The 7,926-nt window shown below is 40.6% G+C and overlaps 1 long non-coding RNA gene across 1 annotated transcript; it reads left to right on the forward strand.

Moving 5' to 3' along the window:
• The first annotated feature begins 5,182 nt into the window (after window positions 1-5,182).
• LOC145532031 (uncharacterized) lies at window positions 5,183-6,906 on the forward strand. Its single transcript, XR_014072923.1, has 4 exons — window positions 5,183-5,384; window positions 5,599-5,698; window positions 6,040-6,270; window positions 6,379-6,906. It is a non-coding gene; the product is annotated as an uncharacterized LOC145532031 (long non-coding RNA).
• The last annotated feature ends 1,020 nt before the right edge of the window (window positions 6,907-7,926 follow it).

Genomic DNA, 7,926 nt, shown 5'->3' on the forward strand with positions numbered 1-7,926 from the left:
TACACTTTTTCTTGTGTCTAGGTATGTACAGCTCTATTGCAGAACACACACACACACACACACACACACACACACACACACACATAGCATTATCCGCTAGAGCTCTAGAAAAGAGCTATTTCCCACAAGGATAAAGCAGATGTGCCCTGCTTATGAACACTTATGACTCATGTCTTTATTCTACATTTGGAGGGACTGTCCAATTTCTGAGGAAATGTTAGCCTCTTAGATTTTTTGGTTTGAATCAAAGAGTCAATGATACTAATCAGATGCAGACACACCCTATGAATTATGAGATGTGGCGTGTAGGTGATTTCCATATGCTTCTTGAGTCAGGGGTGTGTGTGTGGCTCCCATTTAGATGATAACTTAGAGCATCATATATCTTTTCTAAGTGCTGGAGTTCCTACTGTGTAACAAGATATTGCAACTAACACAATTGTATTTTGCTGTCAGTATTTAAACATTTCTTCTACACTAGATAAAGCACTTGGTTAAAAATCAGAATACTATTAAGACATTTCACAAAGAATTATAAGATGATTATTATTTATTGGCAGTAACTGAAAGCAAAATAATTGTTCTGACAAAGAACATTCTCCACAAGCAAAGTCAGGAAAGTGTAATTGGTCAAAATGTTTCTTGTATGTCAATGAAATACTAATATATACATAAACTTTCCTTATTAATAAATTCATTTATTGTTAAATATTTGGATGTTATAGTGAGAGTTCTGTAAATATTTAACTTTGAAGTCCACTCAGTTTGCCTAAAAGTGAATGAGATTATTTTATAGCCACATTTTTAATCCAAAGATATTAATGCTGTCAAATGTTTATGTCAACTCCATCGCTAAAAGTTTCAGTTAATACTGACATGTTAGTTTCTGGGAGGGTGTTTATTCTAAAGGTCCAAATTTTCATTCAGCAAAGATGATCCATCTGGTAGATTTTGGTTGATGCTGGTTTCAGGTTTAAAGTCTATTTCATCCAATAATATGTTAAAAGAGTATAGACTTGTGCACATAGGTAATACTGGCCCTGATATTTTCTCTGAACCCTGTTCATTACCTTATATACTGTATTATTGACACACAACTATTTGCGTTTGAGAACTCAGAATTCTTGAATTCCGTTTCCTTCTATTAGCCTCCTTCTGGGTTTATTTACATGGAGGCATTGCTACTAATTAGCTTCAGGGAGGGAGAAGGGAGATTTCTATACATTCTCTTGGTGTGACCCCGTGAAGAGCTGGTTCTCATACCTGGAAGATCATCATCTTTCACTCATTACCTTCAAGAAATACACCTTGTCCCTTTAGTGACCAATTGCTTCTTTCACGGCTTCTAGTGAAGAGCTGAGCAATTTGCCAAATTAATTTTCAAGGTAGTTTTCCATGAGTAATGCCTATGTATAACACACTTTTAACTGGATGACTCCTTAAAAGTATGCTTTGCAAGACTGAAGGGTTTCCCAGGTGGCACTAGTGGTAAAGAACCCATTTGCCAATCAGAAGACATAAAGATGCAGGTTCGATCCCTGGGTAGAGAAGATTCCCTGGAGGAGGGCATGCAACCCACTCCAGTATTCTTGCCTGGAGAATCCCATGGACAAAGGGGCCTGGCAGGCTACAGTCCATAGTATTGCAAAGAGTCAGACATGACTGAAGTCGCTTAACATGCATGGAAGATGGAAAAGTTGATGATGAAAAGGATCATCTTTCCTGTCCCTCATGACTGCTTTTTATAGTTTATTGAGAGTAGTATTCTTGGGGTTACATCATGGGAATGTCTTTTAAGGCCTTGGCCAATTTTGAATTCATTGAAAGCAAGATATATTGACTTGTTTACACTTGGGGGTTTTTATCTGGTCACCTGATTGCAATGAAGAAGACGGTAGGTTCTGAAAACATTCTTTCCAAGCATTTCTGGAGAGAACAACCTTCTTGCCACCATGTTTTCATGCACAGTGGTTGGGTTTCTCTCTGTCTAGACAGAGTTTTCATGGTTGTAGCATCAAGGCGTTCCTATTTAATTCTCTCCCCAGCAAAAGCTGTGATGAATTTCCTCATAAGTCAGCACTGACTAGGTGAGATTCTGTATCTACATGAGTTTCCTGGGAAGGTTAACACACACTGGCTCTTGAAATGTCTTTAGGGCAGACACAGAAATTTTACTCAGATTTTCTTCCATATACAACATCAATAAATATGGAAATGAAGGCTACAAATCTCACTTCTGATGAAACAATATGCTGCCTAAATTCACTTAATTGTCAGATACTTAGTGTTGAAAGACAAAGATATGCTAATCTTATTAAAATATGCCTGGTTAAATTTAGCTATAAATTCCATCCAGGGTCTCCTGCTTTATATCAATACATTGTTCCAAGCCAGAATGTCTGGAAAGAAACCACCCACTGAGCAGGATGCAGAGTTAGTAATTTGGAAAGGTGAAAAGTTTAATTATGAGTCTATCTTCTGGGGGAAAAAGGGAAACAAGGCTGAATTCTTAATTTTTTTTGTTTGTTTAGATTAAACCAACTGAAGGGCTCTCTCACACTGTTTACATTTATATTACTCTGACAGTCAGAAAAGCTTTTAACATTTTTTTCTGTTTCATTTGAATTGAAGTTGTTTTTAATATATACAAATGAGGGAAAGAGACTTAACTAGAGTTCAGCACTGTTTAGACAGACTTGATCAATTTTTAATTTTCCAGATAATTAGAGTAGAGCATACTGAATTGTGGCTAACGGCTTGGCCACAGATTCAGAGACTAAGAGTTTCAACCCTAACTTTGCTCATCTTGTGTAACTTTGTAGACATTATGGAGCCTCTCAATAGTTCAGTTTTTTTGTAGGTAATCTGGGGTAAAATAAGTTTATAAGATGTTTCCTCACTCTCCGAAAGAAGAGTGTCCCCATGAAAGCTTAAAGGTGAGCTGAAATGGTGTAAATTGAGAAGCAATTACCTTAGGATACATCTTGCTAACAAATGCACAAAACAAATGGAGATCAAGCACAAATGCTCACAGACCAAGTTCAAAGCTCTGGCGGCTTAGTGCTGAGATGCTGAGTGTGGTCCCCAGGAAGGAGCTTGACAGTGCTGCTCTTGGTGCCTCTGTAACAGCTTGCTGCAAAACACACACTCAACATTGTTTTTGCTTTTTTCCTAAAAGTAAAAATCCCCCTTGAATTTCTTTCAGTTATCAAAAACAGGTGCTAGTGAGGCTTTTTTGGTAAAAGCAAAGTGGCATAAAGTGAACTTTTGAAACTCAAAGGATGCCTATATTTAAAAGGGGCTTTTATATTAATTTACTCATAAAATAAATATATGTTAATAGAATATTTACAAACATTCACATATAACATTTATAAAATTTGGATAAACACAGACACACACAAACATGCACACCACTACCGTCCATAATCCAAACACTCAGCTATAACTTCTATTCCATTTTGGTTGGATTCCAGCCTCTTAGCCCATCCATCTGTGCCTACATTAACAAATACAAGATTTTCATAACCTATTTTTAGAACCCTATATATCCAATTACTGATGCTGAAGCTCCAATACTTTGGTCACCTGATGGGAAGAACGAACTCATTAGAAAAGGCCCTGATGCTGGGAAAGATTGAAGGCATGAGGAGAAGAGGTCGACAGAGGATGAGATGGTTGGATGGCATAACCGACTCGATGGACATGAGTTTGAGCAAGCTGTGGGAGTTGGTGATGGAAAGGGAAGCCTGGCGTGCTGTAGTCTACGAGGTTGCAAAGAGTTGGACCTGACTGAGTGACTGAACTGAATTGAACTGATATCCAATTGCTGTGTAATTACTATGTTTGAGCAGGTTCTGAAAGCATTACATTTTTACCCCCACCCCTACACTTTATGTTTTTGATGTCATATTTTACAACTTTTTATTTTGTGCATCCCTTAACTATTGTAGATAAGAGGATTTTACTACTTTTGTCTTTTAACCTTCATACTAACTATAGAGAGATATTTGAGATCTACTACCTTTACTATATGTTTGCCCTTATCAGTGAGATTTTTCTTGCATGAGTTTTATATTTATATTTACGGCCTTTTCTGTTTAATGAAGTCCCTTTAACATTTCTTTTAAGGTCAGTTTATTTGTGTTGAACTCCTTTACATTTTGCTTGTCTGGTAACCCTTTGTCTCTCCTTCAATCCTGAATGATAAACTCTGCAGAGAATATAATCTTGGTTGTAAGTTCTTCCCTTTCAGCTCTTTGAATAACATTGTGCCCCTCACTTTTGATCTGTAAAGTCTGCTGAAAAGTCAGCTGATCATCTTCAAGGGGCGCCATTGTTTGCAACTAGTTGTTTTCCTATTGCTGCTTTTAAGTCTATCTTTGACTTTGGACAGTTTAATTATAATGTGTGTTGGTGTGAGTCTTTGAGATTTATCTCATTTGGGACTCTGTGCTTCCTGGAGCTGTGTACCTCATTCATTACCTTGGGCAAGTTTTCAGCCAATATTTCCTCATGTACATTTCTGCCCCTTTCCCTCTTTCCTACTATAATGCAAATATTAATATGCTTGATGCTGTTTCAAACATCCTTTAAACTTTCTTCATATTTTTCCATTTGCTGTTCAAACTGGGTCATTTCCACAGTGTCTTCCAGATCACTGATTTGTTCTTTGGCATCATCTAATCTGCTCTTTGTTCCCTCTAGTGTATTTTTCATTTCAGCTTTTGTATTCTTCCACTCTGACTGGTTCTTTTCTATGTCTCTGTTGACGTTTTCAATGTTTTCCTCCATTCTTCTCCTGAGTTCGATGAGCATTTTTATGACTGTGATTTTGGTCTCGTTATGTGGAGGATTGCTTATCCCCATTTTGCTTAGTTCTTTTCCTGAGGTTTCTTTCTTTTTCTTTTGTTTGGAACACATTCCTTTGTCTCCTCACTTTGTCTAATTCTCTGTGTATATTTCTGGGTATTAGGTAGGTCAGTGACATTTCTGATCTTGAAGAAGTGGCTTATGTTGGAGGTGCCCTGTGGGCCTCAGGAGCGCAGTCTTCCCTGGTTGCCAGAGCCTAGTGCTACAGAAGTGTTTCCTGAATGGGCTGTGTGTACCCTCCTGCTGTGATCACTGTAAGTGTCATAATGTGTGAGACTGGCCCTGGCCCAGGTGACTGCAAGGCTTGGCCATGGCTATTGAGGGTACTCTGGTGTGTGGAGCTGGCCCCTGCGATGAGAGCTGTTTTGGGGGGGGATACTGCCTGTGTCTGAGGACACCCACAGGTTGTAGAGCAGGGGCCACGTTAGAAGGGCTCCAGCACCAGCCAAGGGCATCCATTGGGTCTGGCAGGGCAAGGGGCCACTTTGGCGAGACCTTTGTGCCAGCTGAAGGTACCCACCAGGTCTATTGGGCACCAGATTACTTTGGAGGAGTACTGGTAGGGTGGGTTCACAGGTGAATCTGGAGTGGGATAAACAATGCTAGTAAGGTAGATGGGAGAGTCAGAAATGGCACCCCCAGAGCCAGGCAAGTTGGAGAGATGAGCAACCTCCCACCCACCCCCCAAAAAACTGGCACCCATCAATACCTCTATACCCTCAACAGATCCCTGCCTCTTGAGTGCACACCCTAAAATTAGCCAATGAGTCTCCTTCATGTATAACCCAGGCACTTTTCAAACTGCTGCCTCCGTGCTGGGGCTCAGGTGAGTCAGTTTTTGCACACACCCTTTAAGAGCAAAGTCTCAGTTTCCTCCAGCCTTCCAGTCCTTCCAGGCGTAAGCCCCACTGGTTTCCAAAGCCAGGCGTTGTAGGGACTCGTCTTCCCGGCGCAGGTCTCCAGGGCTGGGGAACCTGATGTGATGGGGGGAACCTGATGTGATGGGGGGAACCTGATGTGATGGGCGGACCCTGATGTGATGGGTGGACCCCTTGATCCTCAGAGATGATATCCCTCCGCCACTGCACTGGGGAGTGGGTCCCAGCCAGACTGTGCCTTTGCCCCTCCTGTCCTTCTCAGTGTGGCTCTTTTCCTTTTTGTTTTTAGTTGTGGAATATCCTTTTGGCTAATCTTCTGGTCGTTCTCAGCTCTAGCTACTGTTGATGTAGCTGTAGTTTTGTTGGGTCCGTGGGAGGAGGCGAGGCTCAGCCAGTTTCCTGCATGTGTAATCTGATGGTGGAATCACCTCAGCACATGACTTCTTCCTGTCTGTGATCTTGGAGCTTCGTGAGGGTAGTCAACCACGGTACCTGCCTCAGGCATAAGCAACCAGAGAGTGTGAGTGTGTCTTGGGGGGCTAAGTTAACACGGAGTATCACCCAAGGGGCCACCTTGACCAACAGGGGCCAAAGTCATGGAATAAACGTTTCCCTTTACCTCCCCCAGGCAGACAGTTGTGACACCCATCTCCACAATGGCTCCTCACAAGTTTCTGGCAGAATCCAGTGCAGTTGCCTGCAGCGGTGGCCAATTCAATTATACCTCACTCCAGCTGCCGTCCATTCAGCCTTGTTTCATCCTCCCTAATTCTTCCCTTCTGTTCACTGGGATCACTTTCCAATTAGACAGCCTGCCCACCCACCTTTGTCTCAGGCTCTGCTCTCAGGGACCAGGCTGACAGGGGCTGCCACAGCATCAAGTTTGAACTACAGGGAGATCTCACATGGATGTGCCGGGAAAAAGACAATTTTCAATATGAATGTGATTCTTAAACAATATGGAAAGAAATTTGATTGTAATGTTATTTCTGCCTTTTTGAAGACTTGGCATTCATGGATTTTTAATAATGCCTAAAAAAAAAAGAGAGGGTTATTTTGCTAGTCTCTGAGAAAACACTTAAATGCCTTATAGATTTGGTTACCAACAAAGATTCCATTGTCGAAGACTTTATTAAATAACCATGTGTTGATGTTATACTTGTGGCAAGTAACTTTGTGTGTTTTGTTTTTCTTGTTTTGGTTGTTTGCTTTAGGAAAGTCTTATGTTGACTGCATGAGTGGATTCTAGTTGAAATCTTTTGATTCAAGAGGGAGTATAGAAGAGTTTATTCAAGATGTCTAAAATGGTGAGGCATCTAGATACAGAGACAGTCCTAAGTATTTATCCATCCTGTCACTACAGTAAATTCTTACATGGCAGACACCTGTATGAGCTACTCAGGTTACAATAGAAGGAAGATATGATTTCTGCTCCTAGGGTCTGTGGGGTTGTAGAGAGACCTCCTTGTAATAAGCAAGTGCATGGAGTCTAGCAGGTGTGTACAGAATGGGGCACCAGGCACCTGGGGGAATTGCTGACTTCATTGGAGAGTCAAAAGTGGGAGGGGGAGTAATTCATAAAAGCTTCATAGAAAAGATAACACTTGGGTCTCTTCTTTTTTAAAAAAATAATTTTAAAATTGAATTATAGTTGATTTATAGGATTGTGCTAGTTTCTGGTGTAGAGCAAAGTGATGCAATTATAAGTAAATATGTATATATACTTTTCAATATTTTTTTCCATTATGGTTTATTACAGGATATTGACTATAGTTCTCTGTGCTATACAGTGGGACCTTGTTGCTATTTTATATACAGTAGTTTGTATCTGCTAATCCAAATTTCCTAATTCATCCCTCCCCTACCACCTCGTTTGGGTCTCTTCTTAAGAATAGGTAATGCTGAGTATGATAAGTAGTAAGGAGCAATCAGAATGAATGACAGTGTACACAAAGCCCAGAAGCGGAAGTGCGCTGGTGGCCAGGCACAGTTTCAGGGAGATGGTGGACAGTGACTCTACAGGCAGACCTTGGAGATATTGCAGGTTTGCTTTCATTCTACCGCAATAAAGCAAAGGTCTCAATAAAGGGAGTCACATTGGTTTTTTGATTTCCCAGTGTATATAAAAGTCATGTTTACACTACATTGCCATCTGTTAAGTGTGCAAAAGCATCAT

The sequence above is a fragment of the Giraffa tippelskirchi genome, chromosome 13 (genome assembly GCF_054371585.1).
Source record: "Giraffa tippelskirchi isolate mGirTip1 chromosome 13, T2T-mGirTip1v1.2.pri, whole genome shotgun sequence".
Taxonomy (NCBI): Eukaryota; Metazoa; Chordata; class Mammalia; order Artiodactyla; family Giraffidae; genus Giraffa; species Giraffa tippelskirchi.